Here is a 21,985-nt window from a genome sequence, read left to right as displayed (position 1 = left end):
GGTTCTCAAACTTGGCTATATATTAGAACTACCTGGGGAGCTTTAAAACTTCCTAATGCTTAGGCTGTATCTATGACCGATTACGCCAGAATGCCTGGGAGTGGGAGCCAGGCATCAGCGCTTTTTAAAAAATATTCCCAGGTGAATCCAAATTGCAGCAGTTTGGGAACCACGGATAAATAACATATCAGAGAGGGCTATATAAGCCTTATTCAGCTCAGAAAAATCATGGGAGTCTTCCAGAGGAGGTGACCAGGCTGTTTGGAAGAATGAATTGATTCTGTTGCGGTTTGCAATGTGAATCCTACACATGCCATGCGTGCACCCCACACAAACATAAATAGAAAAGACTTATATGTCACAAGAAACAATGATCTTTGGAAAAAATTTCCCATCAGTGGTAAAGAATTAATTGTATATAGTCGAACATCCCCTCAAACTGGATAAACGCTGGTCTCTCACTTCTTCCGTGTGAATCTCAGTGGTGCCGTGAGACTGCCAAAGCTGGCTTTAAGCAAACAAGCCAACATGAGCTCCAGAATTACAACGAGGATATGGCATCAATATAAAAGCAGATCTGAACTTCAAGGCACTCTCTGGCTTTTTCGGTAACACAGCAAAAACATAACTTTGGCCAACTTTTACTAGTGCTCCCCTTCCCTGTGATCCCCGTTTATTTCCACCCCAATGAAGACAGCGGGGAACAAGCCAAGTGGGCAGCCCACAGCTCCCTTCAGTTCTAGTGTTTAAGACAGCTACAGAGTGCCTGGCCATTGATCTGCTCCCTGTCATCCTGCTTAAATCAATAATCTATTAGTCCCTTTAAATGAGAGTTAGATTCATCAAATGCCCTTGAGAGGCCTCAAACATTCTGTTCCTTATTCCGAGCAAGCACAATCAGTCTATGGAATGATAAAATTTTTGCTCAAAAACTCTGCAGGCTCAGCAGACAACGTGTCCGGTATTAGCTCATTCAGCGATGTCAGGCAGGCCAAAGAACGCAGTTTTTAGACTTCCTGGGGGGGGGCGGGGGGGGCGTTGAGGCTGGTGTCATTCAATAAAACAATGGCACTCCAGCCCTCCTGTGGCAATTTCAGTTTGGGGAAAAGCAGCCTTTGAGGACTCATCTGGACCTGCTTTTTCTTTATTTCCCTGCTTACCTATTGTCGTGTTCAGTTTTGGCTCAAGGTGGCTGCCTCCCCGACAACAGCAGCCAAACTGCGCACCAGACCGGCTGTCGGGGAATCGCCAAGCAGGAACTTCTGTGCTCCGGCGAGGTGGGTGTTAGGCTCCATGGGTCCCTGCCCAGAGCAGACTCAGCACCAGAGGTGCTCAGGGGCCTTCTCCAGGTTGCCAAAGGAGACAGCTGATCCATACCTACACTGACGGAAGCTTCTAGCTCATATGCTAAACCTCTCCGTCCCCGCCACGCAGAGGTGGCTGTCACTCGGGCAAACAAAGCTAGAGGCACCTTCCTTGCAGAAAAGCCATCCAAGTCTTGATTGCCTTCATACTAACTCTCCTCCAGGTGTGTCTGGACCACGATCAGCAGCAGACTTCTGGGGGTGGTGGGGGGCGGTGGGGGTGAGGAAGGCTTTTGCTTTAAATGAGTGATTTTCAGACTATCTATGGTAAAGGACTATTTCTTTTTTTTTTTTTTATCATAGATTGATAGTAATAAAAGCAAATCTCGAGGGGGAAAATGATATAAAATGAAATCTCCAGGAAAAAAGGAATTTCAGAAAAGATGCTCAAAACACAAGCTACAAGTTAAAAAGAGGGAAAAAACCGCTTTTTTTCTAGACATAAAATTACTCTGTCAAATTGCTGGACAAATTTCTAAACATCTGCTCTCGCTGCCCCTTTCTTCCAGGACTGGCAAGGGACTGAAGCTGGCACTGTGAGAAGCACAGCTCCGAAGGACTCCAAACTCCGAGGTTGTTTGCAGACGAAACAAAAGCAAACTAAAGGAAGTCTCCGCCGACCAGATTCTGCACAAAAGCAGAATACCAGCACTCCCAAGCGTCACAGCCTCTTAAACACTGTCACAACTCTGGAGGTTTAATTCACTCCAAAAAAAAAAAAGGCAAAAAATAAATAAATAATAATAATAATGCGATTGCATGTTAAGAGGACTTGGTGCTTATAACTTAACTCACCTGAGAAAACAGTATAAATGTCCTTGTTGTTACAACACACCTGAGTGTCATTTAAACACACAGAAAGCTTCTAACAATAGCTCCCTTCACAATTCCTAACATGCTTGGCATTCTTCTAAAGGTTAGATTAAGTAGCAGATAACATTTTTAAGAGAAGGCCCAGTATACTGTTTTTCTTTGTGTTTTTTTTTTTTTTTTTTTCTTTGTGAGAATTAATTTACAGCTGGGTAAGCCATGTTGACAGACGTCAGGGTTTTACTTGGGCCTAATTAGACGCGGGCGGGGCAGGCATCCCGCTTCATGAAAGTCTTGCCTTTTTTACAAGAACCTTCGATGATTAAGACAGCATTTTAATGCACTCTCTGGGCAGCCGAGCCTTAAAAGAAAAAGAAAGGAGTTGTAAAGCAAAAGGCATTTCCTGCATGACCCCCGGGGAATTTCGAGCCCCGAGCTCCGGGACCCGGTGGGAGGGAGTCATTTCAGCTAATTAAGGGAGAAGCGCAAAGTGTGGCATTTGGTCAAAACATTCAGTTGGGTTTCATTTTTGTTGGCACCGAAGAGAGCCGGTCTGGATTTCCCCCCCTCCTTTTTCTGTGGATGCACTGCAGGATCGCAAGGCCCACAGCTCACATACATTAGGGAGAAAGTCAAAGGAAACGCCAAAGTTCAACCAAAGTACAAGTAATTAGAACCAGATTCTGCGCTGCGGGCGCGTACGCATGCGCGCGCGCGCACGCGGCCCTTCTATTAAAATAGTCCTTACACGTGAGCGCGGGGGACCTCGGTGCGGCCGCTCATTTAATTTTCCAGTGGGGGTGGGGGCGGGGTCTGCTTTTAATCATCTTTCAGGAAAAGCGGTTTGTTTCCACACTCGGGGGATTTTTCAAATCTGTGAATCGCATTTTGAAAATTAGGTGATTGCCAAAGAAAAAAACCTCGGGTTTGGAACGGCCTTGCCTCGCTCCTCTGCTGGCTTTGTTATCCCTAAGCAGCTCCGAGATCAGTCCTGGGTCTGGGGAAGGGGAGGGGAGGTCGGGGGGACGCCGGGGCGGGCTCCGGCAGTCTTGACTCAGTAACCTGCCCGTGACCCTGAAGGAGTGTGTGCTTGCCCGGGTCGCCCGGGACGCTAGCCCAGGGCTGGGGCTGGCGCTCTGAGAACCCCTGCTATTCTCACCGCGCGGGCAACAGGTGCTGAGCACAGGCAGGGGACCAGAGCGGCGGGGAGGACTTTGATTTTCAAGCCCTTAAAGAAAGGATGGCCTTTCTAGCTGCGGCCCCTGCCTCGGCACCACCTGGGACCCGGGTGGAAGGCGAGACTCCCGCGCGCCCGGCCAGCCCCACCCCAGAAGTGCCTGCCGAATCCAAACAGGCATGTTAACAAAAGCCCCAGATAATTCCCAGGCCCAGCAGCAACATCGGAGACACCCGGACATAAAAATGCCTTGTTACTGTCCTAACCTCTCCGGAATCCCAAACAATCTGCTGAGTCAATTTGGCACGGGGACTGTGCCGGCTTCCCCTTTGCTCAGGTCCGCCCCGAACCCTCCCCTCCTTGGGCAGTTAGTACATTATTCAGATCTCCAGGCTGCCAGTGTGTTTATGCTCACCAGAAGCCTGCATCTTCTCCCACGGAATTTTGGCAGTGGGTTTTAGTTGGCGGAGGGGGGTCAGAGTTGGAGAGCTGAACTAACAGCACCCACCATTTACTGAGCACATACTAAGCGCCCAGGGCTGCCTCCGTGTCTGAAACTAAGGCAGAACCTCACTGACTCCGCCTCCAGCCCCCGGGGAAAGGGAAGGGAGGGCCCCCGAAGTAGGCGCCTTAGCATCTCAGAAATTTAAACACAAAGACTATTAGTTTTACAAGAGATTTAACTGGCTGAATAGATACTTTTTTAAAGATTTTTTTTTTAAGTGGACCATGTTTAAAGTCTTTATAGAATTTGTTACAATATTGCTTCTGTTTTATGTTTTGGTGTTTTTGACCAGGAGGCACGTGGGATCTTAGCTCGCGGAGCAGGGACGGAACCCACAGGCCCTGCATTGGAAGGCGAGGTCTTAACCACTGGGCCTCGAGGGAAGTCTCCATACTACTCTTGTTTCACTCAAACCCACAGCTTTTAAAGGTTTTTAACCCATCTCCTTCCTCTGCTAGGAACATCACTAGGTGTGATGTGCTAGGACCTATTTACTGGCATTGGAGAACTGCAGGGTTGGGTACCTCCCTTTCTTTTAATCGATGGTTATAATTTTCCAAACACTGACTTGAATCAAGACATGGTTAAATTTGGCAAGATAGTCTAGGCCTTATCAAGAGAGATGGGCAGAGGATCCACTGATGTTCCTGTACCGCAGCTACACCTGCCTGGGCTCTTGGCCAGCAGCAGAAATTATTCCTGGGACACTTTTACCATGGGAAGTGCTGTCGTGTTTTCCTAAGGGGCTACGACACATTCAACACCTACATTTCATTTTTATAATATGCTTTCTTGCTTCAAGGAACATAGTCGAAAATTATCTCCTAGGTTGTTTTAGGTGACGTTTGTAACAGACGATGCTTTAGATCACTATTTTCTAGGACAGACTAAGATAGCTTGTGACAGGTTCAAATAAATTCTCTCTTAAAATCACTTAACGGCCCGACACATCTAACTACTTATTAATGATGTGAGCAGAGAGGCATCAGAAATGGAAGGCGTTAACGCAACAAACGCTAGACCCAGTCTCTGGAGTTGAGTATGGATGAAGCTAATTGCATCGCAATAGGAAGGTCCCTGAAGAGTTAATCTCCACACCAAATGATTCAGTCTTATATTCTACTTCCAATCAGGATTCCCATAATTCTTAAAAGCAATTATTACACTAACATTCTATTATCTGCTCAAATTTCTTACACCCACAGTGAATTAAAACAAGAGCATTAAAATGTATATCATCTTAGATATACAATTCTTTGCTTATATCCCATAAATATATTTGAAAATCACACTGATACCAGCCTTACAGAAAAGTAATGAGGGGAGGATACTTTAGGGGAATAGTTTTAAAAGAGTACATTTTGTCACAGGGAAATTTTTGCCACTCTTCCCAGCTCTGAGTAAGTTCAAGGGTAAAGACACTAGAATGTAGCTAACCCCTCTTTTGCAACAAAGTAATGCTGTACTTACTGGGTCAAAGAAGTGTTGTTTTGTTATATTTTCTTGTTATTTTACAGGTATACACTCATATTAATGGCTTCAAAATAACTTGGAAACCAATTCAATCCTCATCATCTGGGTTTTCTTGTTTCCTAAAAAGAACTAAAATGCCCTGAACCTGCTGAAAACCGTTTGAGGAAGTGATGGGAAGGTCATGGGCTTTGCTGCCAGAACCGCCTGGCTGGGATCCCTCTTCTGCCCCTGATTACTTTAGTGGCCAGAGAGTTTTCTTTCCTTCTCTGCACCCCAGTGTCCTCTTGGACACTGCAGATAATCCTAAAATTCCTGCTGGTGAAAGAGACAGTATGTTTGCAACTTGCCTGGCACAGTGTTCAGTAAGTGACAGTCAACCCAGACCTCCCCATCCGTCCACTTTTCCTTCCAACTTTTTTAACATTGAACAGTGGCTCTTAACTAACACTGATTTTTGTCCCCTAAGAGATAGTTCGGAGAAGGCAATGGCACCCCACTCCAGTACTCTTGCCTGGAAAATCCCATGGACAGAGGAGCCTAGTGGGCTGCAGTCCATGGGGTCGCTAAGAGTCAGACACGACTGAGCGACTTCACTTTCACTTTTCACTTTCATGCATTGGAGAAGGAAATGGCAACCCATTCCAGTGTTCTTGCCTGGAGAATCTCAGGGACGGGGGAGCCTGGTGGGCTGCTGTCTATGGGGTCGCACAGAGTCGGACACGACTGAAGCGACTTAGCAGCAGCAGCAGCAAGAGATAGTTGGCAAGGTCTGGAGAGATTCTGGCTGCCATAACTGGGGGCAACTACAGGCATTTATTGATTACAGGCCAAGGATGCTACCAAACATCCCACAGTGTACCCCAGTGTTCACAGAAGCACTCTTCACGAAAACCAAGAAACGGAAGCAACCTAAATGCCCATAGAGTAATGGATAAAGATGTGGCACATATATATATATATATAATGGAATATTAGTTGGCCATAAAAAACGAAACAATGCTATTTGCAGCAGGTGGTGCTAGTGGTAAAGAATCCACCTGCCAATGAAGGAGATGTAAGAGATGAGGGTTCAGTCCCAGGGAAAAGTGGACGGATGGGGAGGTCTGGGTTGACCATCACTTACTGAACATTGTGCCAGGCAAGTTGCAAACATACTCTCAGGGTTGGGAAGATCCCCTGGAGAAAGGAATGGACACAACTGAAGTGACTTAGTAGGCACACAAGCAGCAATATGATGGAGCTTGGGATTATCATACGTGAGTGAGGTAAGTCAGAGAAAGACAGATACCAGGCAGTGCCGTTTATATGTGGGAAACCCTAACCCTAAACAAAGTGGTACAAATGACTCTATTTACAAAACAGAGCTAGAATCTCAAATGTAGAAAACAAAACTTAATGGTTACCAAGGAGGAAAGGAGGGAGCTGGGATACACTGGGAGACTGGGGTGATGTATACACACCACTATATATAAAATAGATAACCAAAAGGGACCGCTGTTAGCACAGGTCACTTCTATGCAAAACTCTGTAATGATCTACATGGGAAAAATCTAAAAAACACATATCCACTTTATATATATATATATATATGTATATATATATAAAACTGACTCACTTTGCTGTATACCTGAAACTAACACAAGAGTGTAAATCAACTATACAGGGCTTTCCTGGTGGTCCAGCGGCTGAGATGCCAAGCTCCCAAAGCAGGGCCGGGGTTCGATCCCTGGTCAGAGAACTAGATCCCGCATGTGTCAACAAAGATCCTACATGCTGCAACTAAGACCCAGAGCAGTCAAATAAATAAGAGCAAATAAGAAACATCCCACAGTGCACAGGACAGCCCTCCCCCACCTCTGCATACAGCGATGAACTGTCTGGTCCAGATTAGAAATAAGCTGATCTTGAAGAACCCTGCTCAAGGGTAAGGAAACTCCTTGTGGGACGAACTTTAGGACAAAAAAAAAAAAATTTCCCACAGCCGGAGAGACAGAGGCAGGGGCCCAGTTCCTGACGCTGCCTCTTAGCAGCGTTTACATGTGGAATCTAAAAAAAAAGAAAGAAATGATACAAATGAAGGTCAGGTCAGCTTCCTGGGCCTCAGCTTCCTAATCTGGGAAATGGGGATGACAAGCGTGTATAGCACACTGCTGGGCTCACACCAGGTAAACAAGAGAACACGACATTTGAGTCTTTGTTAGAGTATCTGGGAGCAGGTAGGCGAGCCATGTCTTAATGTGACCACCTTAGACGACAGGAAACTCATCCAGGCAAACAAGTACGATAGGGCGATATTAACAGCGACACTCACGGAGCACGTACGCAGGGCTAGCCACCACCCCCATTCTGTTCTAAGCGTTTGACATGTATTAATTCATTTGACCCCTGTAACGGCTCTATGAGTGAGCTCGTCGTTATTTCTAAAAAATACTCCCTGTCAAGACACTGGAGGTGCGGACTAGTGAGGGAACTTGCTCGAGGTCATACAGTAGGAAGCGGATAAGCAGGAATTGGCAGGCACGTGATTTGGGTTCAAGAGAACGGGTGTGACCCCGGTGCGGGCGAGGACAGGACACTGACATCCTGTCTTGTGATCCTGCAGAGCTTCTTTGGCCGGAGGCTGGCAGAGACCCTGGCAGCAAGTTTGAGAAAATACAGACCATGTCAAGCAGACCCATGCCTGAGGACCAAAAGTAAAACTGGAAAACTAAAACAGAAGCCAAAGGGGCAGCAAGAATGCACTTGCTCCTTTCCAGTCAAAGCAGTGCGGTAGGAAAGTCCCCTAGAAGCAAACCCGGGGGTCAGGAGGCACACACAGAGCAGGCGGGAACACCTCCTCACCTTCCCTGCCGAGAAGGGAGGCAAGGTGGAGCGGCTCAGACGAGGGTCAGAGGGCGGGCGACTCTGCGTGCAACTCAGGCCACACGTGGCTCGCCCACCCCCAGCTTGGGGGCTCTGCAGGGGAGGGGAGAGGAGGGATCCCCATCCCTCCCTGGGCGGTTGCTCCCTTTCTTGCCAGTGGACCACTTCCACCTCCTTAGCCAAGATGTATCTGGCACAAGAGGGAAACCCGAGGCTGTGTGATCGCTCTGCTGTCCCTGTCTGCAGGTTCGGGATGCCTGCAGGAGGGGCGGGTCTTCCGGGAAGGCCAGGGCGTGGGGGGCGACCGGAAACACCTGCAAAGCTTCTAGTGGAGGAACCCGATGACTGAGCTAGCGAGGGAGACGGTGACACACATCTGGTCCAAGGGACGCATTGGGGGAGATTTCATTTTCAAAGATTCTTATGTTTCTACGTGGAGTGTTGAGATTAGAGAGATGCTCTAACATGGCTGATTTTTCTTCTTCCCTAATAGTGATTTCTCACTGTTTCTTCATGTGAGAGGGACAAGGGCGTCAAAGTGCTTTTGTTTGAGTTCTTAAAAAAGAAAATTGCTGGGGCTTCCCTGGTGGTTCAGGGGTTGAGAATCCACCTTGCAACGGAGGCAACATGGGCTCGATCCCTGGTCCAGGAAGATCCCATGTGCAGAGGAGCAAGTAAGCCCATACAGCGCAACTGCTGAGCCGGTGCGCTCTGGAACCCCATGCACCCTGGAACCTCTGCGCTCTGGAACCCCCTCACCGTGCTCTGGAACCCACGCGCGGCACTCTGGAACCCCCGTGCTCTGGAATCCACTAACCCTAACCCCACTCTGGAACCCCCGTGCTCTGGAACCCATGCGCCACAGAGAGAGTGCTGTGCCATAAGGAAAGATCCTGCAAAATGTCATGAAGATCCTGACAGCTGAATAAACAAATAAACAGTAAAAAAAAAATAAAAGAAATTGCTAAACAAACTTATGGTCACCAAAGCGGGAAATGTGGTGTGGAGAGATGAATCAGAAGTTTGGGATTAACACACAAACAGCACTGTATGCGTCCCCGGTGGCGCTAGTGGTAAAGAATCCACCTGCCAGTGCAGGAGACAGGAGAGACACGGATTCAATCCCTGGGCTGGGAAGCTCCCCTGGAGGAGGGCACAGCCACCCACTCCAGTGTTCTTGTCTGGATAATCTCATGGACAGAGGAGCCTGGCGGGCTACAGTCCATAGGAGTGCAAACAGTCAGACGTGACTGAGCACACAATTACTGTATATTAAATAGATTACCAACAAGGACCTACTGTAGAGCACAGGGAACTCTACTCAATATTCTTTAATAACCTATATGGGAAAAGAATCTGAAAAAGAATGGACATATGTGTAACTGAATCACTTTGCTGTCTATGTGAAACTAACACAACATTGTAAATCAACTATGCTGCGTCGCGTCAGTCATGTCTGACTCTGCGTGACCCCATAGACGGCAGCCCACCAGTTCCGCCGTCCCTGGGATTCTCCAGGCAAGAACACTGGAGTGGGTTGCCATTTCCTTCTCCAGTGCATGAAAGTGAAAAGTGAAAGTGAAGTCGCTCAGTCGTGTCCGACTCTTAGAGACCCGGTGGACTGCAGCCCACCAGGCTCCTCCGTCCATGGGATTTTCCAGGCAAGAGTACTGGAGTGGGGTGCCAGTGCCTTCTCCGATATCAACTATACTGCCATATAAAATAAAAAACAAAGAGAGACCAAAAAAACCCACCTTCACAGAAACACTCAGAATAATGTTTGACCACGTATCTGGGCACCCCATGGCAAGCTGACACATAAAATGAACCACTATGATTTTCTTTTCAGGATGATGAAAGTGTTCTAAAATTAGATAGTGGTGGTAGGTGCACAACTCTGTGAATATGTTACAACCCACTAATTGTATACTTTAAAGGCCTGAACTGAATGATATGTAAATTTAATCTCAGTAAAGCTTTTTTAAAAAAGAAGAAGAGATTGCTAAGGAAAACTTGAAAAAATAATTCAAAGAAACTTTTACCAGCTGTGAGAAGGCCTCAAGGCTCAGGTCTTTGGGGATATTCCTTTCTTCGGGGAACTTTCCATCTTGACAGACAAGCTGAGGCATGTGGCTAGAAATGTGAACTTTGAAGCCTGCTGGTCTGGGTTCAAATCCTAATTCTAGCTGTGTGACTTTGGGAAGTTCCTTAATGTCTCTGAGTCTCCACTTCTTGTAAAATCATGACCCTCACTGGATCACCGTGTGCATTCAATGATGAATCACAGTGAAGGACTGGGCCCAGCGCCTGTCCACGGGCCCTTCAAGCCGAGTTACCATTGTTCCGGGATCAGGGGCTCGTGCCTGTGCTGATTAACCTCAACCGTCTTCAACCTCCCATCGCCCTTCTCCACATCACTCACAAGTCTTGATATGCTAAGAACAGATAATGCCTATTAACGCACATTTATGGAATCCAGGAAAATGGTAGAGATGAACCTATCCGCAGGGCAGGAGAGAGATGCAGACATCGAGAATGGACGTGCAGATGCAGCGGGGGCAGGAGAGGGTGGGACGGATTCGGAGAGTAGCATCCACGTATACACAACCAGGTGTAAAAGAGCTGGCGGGAAGCCGCTGTGGAGCAAAGGAGGCTCAGCCGGTGCGCTGTGACGGCCTGGGGGTGGGATGAGGGAGCAGGCTCCCCGGGGAGGGGAGGCGTATATCTATAGAAATATGTATTTGCTGGCCCTGATGCTGGCAAAGATTGAAGGCAAAAGGAGAAGAGGGCGGCAGAGGACGAGATGGCTGGCTGGCATCAGCAACCCCATGGACATGAGTCTGAGCAAGCTCCGGGAGAAAGTGAAGGACAGGGGAGCCTGGCGCGCTGCCATCCACGGGGTGGCAAAGAGTCTGACACGACTGAGCCACTGAACAGCAACAACGATACTTATAGCTGATTTATGCTGTTGTACAGCTGAAACCAACACAAAGTTGTAAAGCAATTGCTCTCCAATTAAAACATCAACAGAAGTCTTGAAGCTGCCCCTTCCTTCCATCATCCTGCTCAGAACACTCATCCCTCCTCATGTGGTCCTCCCTAGGCTAAGAGGAGCGGAGCACCATGCCAGCCTGACCTCCTCACCCTCCCATTCAGGTGTGGCTTCCACCCAGCTCTGCGCATCACCCCAATCCGTGTGCACAGACCTCGGAACAGCTTCCCCAAACGCCTCCTTGCCACGGCGATCTCGATCAGCTTGAGAGCCTTCCACGACTGCTTGAACCGAAAGTTCCAGCACTTTGGATGGGCCGCCAGGGGTGGGGGTGTGCAGACGGACGGGACCGTGATTACGAGCCAGCAACATCCAAGTGCTGACATGTATTTATTGAGCAACCGGCAAGACCAAACATCGTGCTAAATGCCGGATTAAAAAGAAGTTAGGAGACACTGTTCTTGGCCCACGCAGACGGACAACTAAAAATACCAGACAGCAAAGATGGTCCCCGAGGCTGCCATGGCTGGGCATGTCACCAGTACACAGAGGCTGCAGCTGCCTTGCCTTTGAATGCTCAGTGACTAGAAGTACACAGCAGGCACCCAATAACGGTTGGTGGAAAAATGAGCGTAAGAATGAAGTCTGCATAGACATCCTTGCCCAGATATCCTGTGCACTATGGAATACGTGATGGCTGTTTCGGCCACTGTCAGCCGCCAGCAGCCCACCTGGTCACGCAGGACCCCAGGGGGGTTTTCATCACATCGCCTCCCTTGCTCCCTCGTGGCAAAAGTGTGCAGAAGAGCAGAGATCAGTATCATTATCAGATTTTTAACCTCCATTATCCACAGAAGGGGGCTTCCCTGAGAGCTCAGTTGGTACAGAATCCACCTGCAACGCAGGAGACCCTGGTGCGATTCCTGGGTCACGAAGATCTGGAAATGGCAACCCACTGCAGTCTTCTTGCCTGGACAATCTCATGGACGGAGGAGCGTGGTGGGCTACATACAGTCCATGGGGTCGCACAGAGTCGGACAGGACTGAGCGACTTCACTTCCACTTTCATTCACAGAAGGAAACTGAAGCTTCCAGAAGTTAAATGACTTGGCCAAGATCACGGAGCTGGGGACCAGCTTGGTCCAGAACTGGCTTCCGGAATCCACCTAACATGATTATAACCGAGAAACAAGGCACTCATTTCTAGTCTAACTGTCCCACAAATTTTTTTTTAATGTTTTAAGACAAGATTAGCAAACTCTTTCTATAAAGGACTAGACAGTAAATATCTCAGGCTCTGTGGGACATATGGTCTCTGTCACGGCCACTCAGCTCTGCAGCTTCCAGGGGAGCAGCTGCAGGCAAGTGGGTAAATGAGTGGGTGGGGCATGTACCAATAAAACTTTATTTACAAAATAGGTTACTGCCCTGATTTGGCTCCCGCTTTAAATAAAATTATTCCTTTCCAGAGTAAATGCACATGTAAATAAAATATATAAAATCCATGCTTTGCTTCTAGAGTAAAGACAATATGATAGCCATAGGTCACAGAGATGTGGGAAATATTTTAAGGACTATAGCACTATAGTGTATGCAGTATTTATATACACTATAAATGTGTGAGGTCTGCACATTTCCTTCAAAACTAACCTCATGTATACATTTTTATTAGTTAGGGAGGTCAATATGTCTATCGAAAATACATTTTAAAATTCCTTCCTACATATTCTGTCTATTGGGATTATTTATCATGCCCTGTTCTCTGGCCTAGAGCCAGGCGGAATATGGGAGTTTTAATACCTTTAATCCATTACATGGATTTTTTTTAGAGCTCCATAAGACAAAATAAAATGCAGTCTCACGGTCATATATGCAATAAACCTGATATGCCACTTAATATTTCATGGTCCATTTTATATTTCACCTGTGACGGTTTCCAGCTCTGAATGTACAAAATGACATAGTTTCAGCCATCTTTTTGCTCCAGCTTTTTGCTGTTGTTGTTTAGAGAACTGAAAATCCATAAACAATAAATTTCACTGTGGACTTTGAGGCGTGATTATTATTTTCCCCCAACACTCTGAATAAGTCCTGACATAAATGGTCGCTGACATATGTCTTCCACTGCAGGGCACTGTGGATGTATCAGGCCACGTGACTGTGTATTGAAAGAGGTGTGCATTTCTTTCTAGTTAGTACGTACGTGGTCTCCAAAGAGGGCCTGCACAGGGACCCACACCTCCAGGGAGCATCACATCGCTGGGTGGGCCCTTCCCCTTTAATCTGGGCTGCCACTTTGATTTCTTTTTGATCAAAAGGATATGGCAAGAGTAACACTGTGACACAGGAGGCGAGATCCCGAGAGGCCTCTGTCTGCATCTCCTGGAATGCTCATCCTGGGAGAAGCCACGTGAAGAGCTTAGGGGCCCCACGCTGTGAGGAAGCCCACGTCACAGGAGGCCATGTGAAAAGAGAGGTTCAGACAGCCTCCAGCTGCTCCAGAAGCCTCAGCGGAGGGCCTGGACAGGGCATGGAGAAGCCCACCGCGAGCATCCAGCCTCCTGCGGCCGCAAGAGGGGCCCAGCTCAGCACCACCTGCCTGCAGCCACGGGAAAGCTCCCAAGGGAGACGGAGCCTCGGAAGGGAGTAAGGCGCTGGGTTTTACGGCACACCTAGCTGAAACTCATTCTACAGTCACCATTAACTAAAGGGGACTTACGTGGAGCCATGAAGGGCCTGTGGAAAGAGCCCACCTCACTCTTTCAGAATCTGGGAGACAGTAATCTGACATCACGTTCACTGATGCACGTCCATTTTCCAGCCAGTTAACAACAGCGATGGAGAAATTCCATCTAAACATAAGGAATTAGGGAGTTCCCTGGCGGTCCAGTGGTTAGGACTCCAAGGTCACTGCTGGGGCCCTGGGTTCATTCCTGGCTGGGGAACTGAGACCATACAAGTTATGCGGTGCAGCCAAAATATATATTTTTTAAAAAATAATAATTAACTGAGAAATTCTGGATAAAAAAGAGCATGATAATTGCTCAGTTATGAATTCAAAGACTGTGATGATTAAGATAGAATAAGGCTCTTAAAAAGTAAAAAAGAAAAAGTCTACCATAATGCAAGGGTCTAGTCTCCTCCAACCGCTTGTAAAGCTCATTCATATCCACCTGAGCCCACATGTGAAAACCGCCTGCCTGTCACCTGCACACACCCTCTTTTATTTTGAGATGCAGATGTCTGCTTCTTGGGTCATTATGTTTTTATTTGTTCCTCCAGGGGACAGACCAAATTCTCCTCCCCGCGCTGGACACTGCAATTCAAAATAATAGCAGAAAACTCTGCAGGTGACAGGCCAGAATACTCACTTGATACACACTAAAGGGGGGTTTAGATCACTTGCTCTCGGTTACCTTTCGTGAAACATCTGTTTCATATGAGCCCGTTAAAAGTGCATACATCTGTAAATGATAAGCCCGTGTGTGCACATAATTTAATGAATTAGGACATAAAAAGGAATTGAACAGTAGGGGCACAGCAATTAGAGTAACTGCCCATTTTGTTAAAAATGTATTGTTTCCAGCTTTCACTTGAAAACCCTTTCATTATCCTGTGGGTTCTGAGACTTGCAACCTCGCTCCGTCCCTCTCCCTGCAAAGACAATGGGGGTTTACTTGGCAGAGTTGGCAGAGGGAAGGAACCCTGACATCACACAAAGCTGAGAGGGGGGCTGCGGCCCGCTGTCTCCTGTCTCATAGATCCGGGCGCCCGAACCCCTCTGGGGAGTCTCATCTGCAGAATGGAGACACAACAGAGCCTTTCTCTTCAGGCTGTTGTGAGGATGAGGGGACAGAACTCATTTTACGCTCTTGGCATAATATGCAGGTAACATACACTTCATAAATATTAACTATGATGATGGTGCTTATTTAATAAAAATCAGTCACAACCTGAAACCATTCGAAGGGGAAAAAAACCTTGGTTCAGAAATTTATCTTGGCGGGCCGACTTGAGTTACCAAGGGGGAGGGGTGTGGCGAAGGGAAGGATTGGGAGTTTGGAATTAGCAGATGCGAACCACTGTATATATTAATAGAATGGATTAAAAAGCAAGGACCCGCTGTTCAGTACAGGGAACTGCATCCAATATCCTGTGATACCATAAAGGAAGAGAATAGGAAAAAGATACACACACACACACACACACACACATACACACACATATTGGGCTTCCCAGCTGGCACAGTGGTAAAGAATCTGCCTGCCAATGCAGGTAGATTCAGGAGACCCAGGTTTGATCCCTGGGTCAAGAAGATTCCCTGGAGGAGGAAATGGCAGCCCACTCCAGTGGGCTTGCCTGGAAAATCCCATGGACAGAGGAGCCTGGTGGGCTACAGTTCATGGGGTCCCAAAGAGTTGGACACGACTGAGCAACTGAGCAGGAACACACACACACGTCACTCTGCTGTACAGCAGAAATTAATCCAACTTTGTAAATCAACTATATTTCAATAAAAGAAAAATTTTAAACAGCTTTTCTTGATGGTTGACTTGGTCTTCTATTTAATTTCTTCACCCCCTTTCTAGGGATGAACAGAAAAAGGAAGGGAGGCAGGAATGGCAAGGTGAATGGGAAGGACGATCAGAAATTCGGTTCCAAAGACAGCAGAGTGAGTGCCAGAAGCCCACAGAGACACCCCACTCTCATATTTGCAGGCCAGTTTTCCAGCTGACGTGTTTATGAGGGCTTGCCATCACAGCCAACGTGGCTCTCCCAAGTTCTAGACACCCTTCAAGTTTGCTTCAGGTGTTCTGAGTGACCCTCAAATATACAAATAAACGAAAGCAGAGGCCACCTGAGACGTTCTGAGTTTCCAGTTCGTCTTCCCTGAACCGTAATCAGACACCTCCCAAGGACGTCCTGTGTGCCTGGCACTGGGTTACTGAGCAGCGCAGACACGTGCAGAAGGCGCTCCTGAGAGAGAGCATGCACTGTCTAGAACACACACCGAGGCTTCCACAGAGCAGAGCACAGTCCACTATTCCTCTCTGCCTCTCTGCAGTTCAACATGCTTAAGCAGAGTTAAAACCGGCTGGAAAAGGCTGGAAGAGACGGTGTCCGTTTGGAACCCATGCTGGCGTGCAGAGCTAGACTAGACTAGAACTCGTCCTCTCCCTCGACGAGACTGCCGCAAGGAGCAGCATTCAAGCCCAGTCCACAGGGATTCTGGGCAAGTCTTGGTTGAGCTCTGCAAAGTGTGCATTAGCAAAATAAGCGCTAAGTCTTTGGCAAGCCCCAGGAAAAACAGTGCCACCCAGAAGGAAAACAAGTTGAACACTGACTGAAATCACAGCCCTCCAGTATTCTGTTTACATTCTCCTGCAGTCTATTTACGGGCTACATAAAGAGATAATTGGAGCTATTTGAACGGCAATAGAAGATGTGAATCAAGGCTGAAGGAAAAGGGAAATAAAGAAAATGTACAAATATTGAAAAAATATTAATAGCTGAGCTTATAGGGCTGTGTCGTTCAATGCAGTAGCCACTAGCCACATGTGGCTACTGAAAGTTAATTTAACTAAAATTAAATACAATAAAAAATTCAGTTCCTCAGACACACTGGCCACATTTCAGGTGCTCAACTGCCTCACGTGGCCAGTCATCACTGTGTCAGAAACAGAATTACAGATGGCTCCCATCCTCGCAAAAATTCCTACCGGAGAGACCAGGTAACTGGGACCTTAAGGGGTGACGTGCCTGAACACCTATATCCGCTGACGTAACCATGGTTAACTGAGTGCTAATCAGGCACTTCACTAGCTGTGCTGACAGCCTGCGATGGTACCGGGAAGACAGAGGGAAAGAACACCATATCTGACCTCAAAGACTTCCCAGGCTGCTAAGGGGACACAATCCAGGTGGCTCATTGGTAAAGCATCTGCCTGCCAGTACAGGAGACCCGGGATCAATCCTCAGGTCAGGAAGATCCCCTGGAGAAGGAAAGAGCAACCCACTCTAGTACTCTTGCCTGGGAAATCCCATAGACAGAGAAGCCTGGTGGGTTACAGTCCACAGGGCTGAAAAAAGAGCTGGGCACGACTGACGACTAAACAACAACGACCGAGTTTGCGAGGTAAGCGTTACGGATCCATTGTGCAGACCAAAACGATCGAGGCGATGGTGGAATCTGTGCAGGAAGAGTGCCCAGCTTTACTGCACCACGGGGGCCACACAGGAATGCAGGCAGCATCTACCCACAACGCCCTACATGACCCACGGATAGTCATGTCAACTCACCCGTCTGCCGCCTCAAAATCTGTAATTCAACAATTAGATTTCAAACAAAAGAAACAGGTAGAACATGGTATATAAAAATCCCCAACAGAACAATATGTTGCACTTGAAACATACAGCCACTCCTTCATATCTGCGGGACCCTGGTTCCAGGATCCCTGTGGACACCAAACTCTGTGGATGTTCAAGTCCCTTATAGAAAATGGAATCGAATTTGCATACAACATCCACATCCTCTGTGTACTTTAAATCATCTCTACTTATACTGCCTAATACAGCATAAGCATGAAGCATATAGTTACAAACACGATGTAAATACTGTGCAAATAGTTGCCAGCTGTGCAGCAAAATCAAGTTTTGCTTTTTGGAACTTTCTGGAATTTTGTGTCCTGAATATTTTCCATCTGAGATTGGCCCAATCAGTCAATGTGGAACCTGCGGATATGAAGAGTGAACTATTTGCAACCACAGAAATAAGGGCATTATGTGAGGCAAACCACCATCGGGATGATTAATGTAAACTTCATTAAATAGTCACAATTTTCATAGGTTTGTTGTTGCTGTTTCACTAAGTCATGTCTGACTTTTTGTAACCCCATGGACTACAGCACGCCAGGCCTTCCTGCCCTTTGCTATCTCCCAGAGTTTGCTCAAATTCATGTCCATTGAGTGGAAGATGCCATCCAATCATTTCATCCTCTGTCACCCCCTTCTCCTCCTACCCTTAATCTTTCCCAGCACCAGGGTCGTTTCCAAAGAGTCAGTTCTTCACATCAGGTGGCCAAAGTATTGGAGCTTCAGCTTCCATAGATTTGGGACCCTAAAAACAAGCAGATACTGAAAGTAGGTGGCAAAGACCAGAATATAAGTTTTTCAGCATTTCCTAGAAGTTTTTCTTTTCTTTTCAGTAATGGAAGATATAGGAGTGCTGTTTAAGAGGTACCACCGCTGGTGTTCATCTCCAGACAAGGGCTCTGAGCAAGCTAGAAGAACAAGAAAATCTTCTTTCTCATCTCTCACCTCCTTTCAAAGCCTCAGTCCTGACTCAGACTCCTGTGAGCCACAGAGGGACCAGGTCAGTGCAGACTCCAACAACAAACAGGACGGAAGACAGGAGGAGGAAGGAGCAAACATCATCCTAGCTTCTTGCACAGTTTAACAGGCTGTGTCTTTTATGAGAGAAATGATGGAATCAGAGGAAATTCTGTGGTCCAGTCCTTCACCTCTCTCCCACCTTTCTCCAAAACCAAAGCACTCTGTGGTCCACACGTGGTGTTATTAGGGCATAAACGTTGTGCAGGAATTCCTCACTCCGCTGTCACACTGCTATCAAACTCATTTTCTCTGAGCCTCAGTTTTCCTTTCTGTGAAAAGAGGCAAATCATCCCTGCCTCACAAGACTGTCTGTGATAATAACGTAGGGACCATGATTAGAGGAGGGTCTCGTCAAGTGTTTAACCAGCCTAAAGAAGGAACCAAGAACCTACCGCAGCTCCTCAAGTTCTCTCGGGTTCTAGGGCACGATGTAACGACCACAGTGTAGATTAAACACGGAGGCGTGCTCTTGGACTCCCCCATGGAGAGGTGGCCGCACAGGAGCCGGGCGGGGCCAAGCTGCTCCCCTACCAGCAGACAGTCCCAGGGACCACGTGCCAGCTTTGCTCCCACCTTTCCGAGGCCCAGGAGCTTCTAGGCCCCCCTCTTGGGTTACTGCCGACAGCCAGCATCCACTGCCGGCCCCGGGGACCCAGCCCATGTTAGCCCCGCCGGGTGCAGCCTCAGCGGACATCACCTGGAGCAGAAGATCTGCCCGGCTGAGCCCTGTCCATCCACAAAATATTGAGATAATATCTGTTAGATCATTAAGTTTGGGGGGGCACTTTGTTATACAGCAAGAAAGTCTCAAAAACAATCATAAATAAAAAGTGACACAATAGCCCACATGTGGAAACAGCCTGAATGTCCGTCGACAGATGCATGGATAAAGAAGATGTGGTCCGTATACACGATGGAATCGTCTCAGCCATAAAAAAGAGCGAAACGATGCCATCTGCAGCAACATGCATGGTCCCAGAAATTACCATACCGACTGAAGAAAGTCAGAGCAAGACACATATCATATGCTATTACTTATATGTGGAATCTGATTTTTTAAAATGATGTAAATGAACTTATTTACAGAACAGATTCATAGATTTCAAACACAAGACTTAGGGTTACCAAAGGGGAAACTGGGGAGGGGATAAACTCGATAAATTAGGAGTTTGGGATTAACAAACACACGCTATTATAGATGAAATAGATAATCAACAAGGACCCACTGTAGGGCACAGGGAACTCTGCTCAATATTCTGTAACAACCTTTATGGGAAAGAGAGTCTGGAAAGGAATGGATACATGCGTATGTGTAACTGATTCGCTGTATACCTGATTTTCCGTACACCTGAAGCTATCACAACCCGGTGAATCAACTATCCTCCAAGAAAACTTTTTTAGAAAGAAGTGATTAAAAAAAAAAATCTAATCAGACCCCACCCCCTAAAAACATTATTTAACAAACACTCCAGAAATATCCTGTGAGTCTTCAAGAAGCAGGTTCAGAAGGTATGCCCTTATTCCATTGCGGAGTTTAAAACCCTGCTTTGTAAACTGCAGTTAGAACGTACCTACGGTGGCTACACCCAGGAAAACCTCTTGCCTGCCTCTTGTGACAAAAATGTGTAACCCGTGTGATCCTCTCCTTAGGCATGAGCTCTGGTTCTCAGTGGGTTTAGTTCCGTCTGTAATCAAACCCACTTCCAAAGCCCCAAGGAGATCCTGTGTTTGTGTCACCGCGGGGCCGTGTCACCGTGGCGTGTGTACACAAGTCTCTCCCTTATGTGCAGAGTCCAAAGAGCAAGGGAGGTGTGGACTTCAGTTGGGGGTCCCTCCCCTGCCACCGGGATATATCGGGGGGAGCCTGGCATATGGCAGACACCCAAGAGCTGTTTGTTGAACAGGCCTTTGCAAGATCTAACCCATCCCTGAATGACAGAGCCCTGGGTGAAGTGTACAGTGTCAGCTTCGAGGGTGACCATGCTCAGGGGTAAAAGTCAACTGTTTGCACTCAGTCCCGGGGCTTGGTGAATAGATGCCACTGCATCAAGACCGCAGTGCTATCCCACTGACATGGCAAGTACTGTCCCCTCGGCAACGGGCCCCAGACAGAGGAACCATCTCACTCAGGAAAGAGATACCAGCTCGGCTGACACCGTGGCTGTTGGTGAAGGCAGGTGAGTCACAGCCTCGCACTGAAAGCAGAGGAGGACGACTCAGGGACCTCCGTGTATCTTCAGGGCAGGGCAGAAGCCTCCTTGACATTATCTCTAATCTTGCTACAAATCCTGCAACGTCCCATTTTGTGACTATAGAAATTGATCCTGTGTCCAGACGGGCTATTCCTCAGGCCAGGCGCAGCGCGGGGACCACAGGTGGAGAGATGCTCACGGAGTTATGCATGTGCCGGGCAGGCGGAGAGGCCGCCGTGAAATTCTCGGAGTGAGGACCCCACAGCCCCAGGGCTGAGAGCCAGGAAGTCACTCCGCCCACCTCTCCAGAGCATTCCCCACGTACAGGTGGCAGTGGAACTCCTGGGAGGCTATTTACAACCTGTGCCTTTAGAAACCCCTGGCCCGCGCAGCAAAAGACGAGTTTTGCATCCTCCAGCTTTCCCAGCACATCCAAACCCGCTCGCTGCGTCTCTGCTTCCTATTGTTCCCTCTTATAAGCAGGGCCCCAGTGAACAATTAGAGCTTTCAATAAATAATCTCTAAGCACATTCATTTGATTGACTGTTATTTGATACAGCAGTTAGTTTCAATGGGGCAGTTAATATTGATCACATAAAGTACCCCAGACAAACATGAACCAGTTCCAGAACTCCATGGATTATTACCCTTTATCTGCCAGTCATCTGGGTTACTTGTAATGGTCACGGAATTTAAAATCAATAATAACAATTAGTGTTCTGTACACCAAAACGGATGGATCATGGGAAATGGGTTTTCCTAGAAGATCAGAGGTAAAATGGGCCTGTCCCTTGGAGGACGGCTCTCTGGATTTCCAGTCCACACGTGGCAAGGTACATCCAGCCAAGTCTTCAGCACAGGCAGCAAGCAAGAGAGCACTGGATTTAGGAGATGTGATCATAAAAACGCAGGTGAGACCCCTGACAGTCTTAATCCAAGAGGATGAAGCGTAAAAGATAAAAGTGATCAAAATGAGTGCTAACAAACGTAGTCACATTAATGGGACTGGCAATATACTTCCTCCGAGAGATGCTTCTAGCTACCTTTTCCTGCTTCCGATTCATAGGCATTAATCATGATTTTTTTTTTTTTTTAATAAAATGGCAACAATGGTATTTTAGCTCCACGGCCCCACTACTGTAATGTCTGGATAATTAAAATGCAAAGCAACAGAGAAATGTTTCATCGTTAAACTGTAACCAGCACACTATGTGAAAT

At 47.3% G+C, this 21,985-nt stretch overlaps 1 protein-coding gene across 4 annotated transcripts in view; it reads right to left on the bottom strand.

Annotated features, from left to right (window-relative positions):
- The window catches only part of RARB (retinoic acid receptor beta), a 184,511-nt gene that overhangs the window by 155,389 nt on the left and 7,137 nt on the right, over positions 1-21,985 (bottom strand). Inside the window, exon 1 of one of the 4 annotated variants that reach the window (XM_055566928.1) lies at positions 1,161-1,300. The exons of the other annotated variants lie outside the window; for them this stretch is intronic. The gene's annotated coding sequence lies outside the window, so the exon portion shown is untranslated. Of the gene's footprint in view, positions 1-1,160; positions 1,301-21,985 lie in introns of those variants that run through there. 4 annotated transcript variants of the gene reach the window in all.

The sequence above is a fragment of the Bubalus kerabau genome, chromosome 2, assembly GCF_029407905.1.
Source record: "Bubalus kerabau isolate K-KA32 ecotype Philippines breed swamp buffalo chromosome 2, PCC_UOA_SB_1v2, whole genome shotgun sequence".
NCBI classification, from domain to species: Eukaryota; Metazoa; Chordata; class Mammalia; order Artiodactyla; family Bovidae; genus Bubalus; species Bubalus kerabau.
This window is presented reverse-complemented; position numbering and strand designations above follow the sequence as displayed.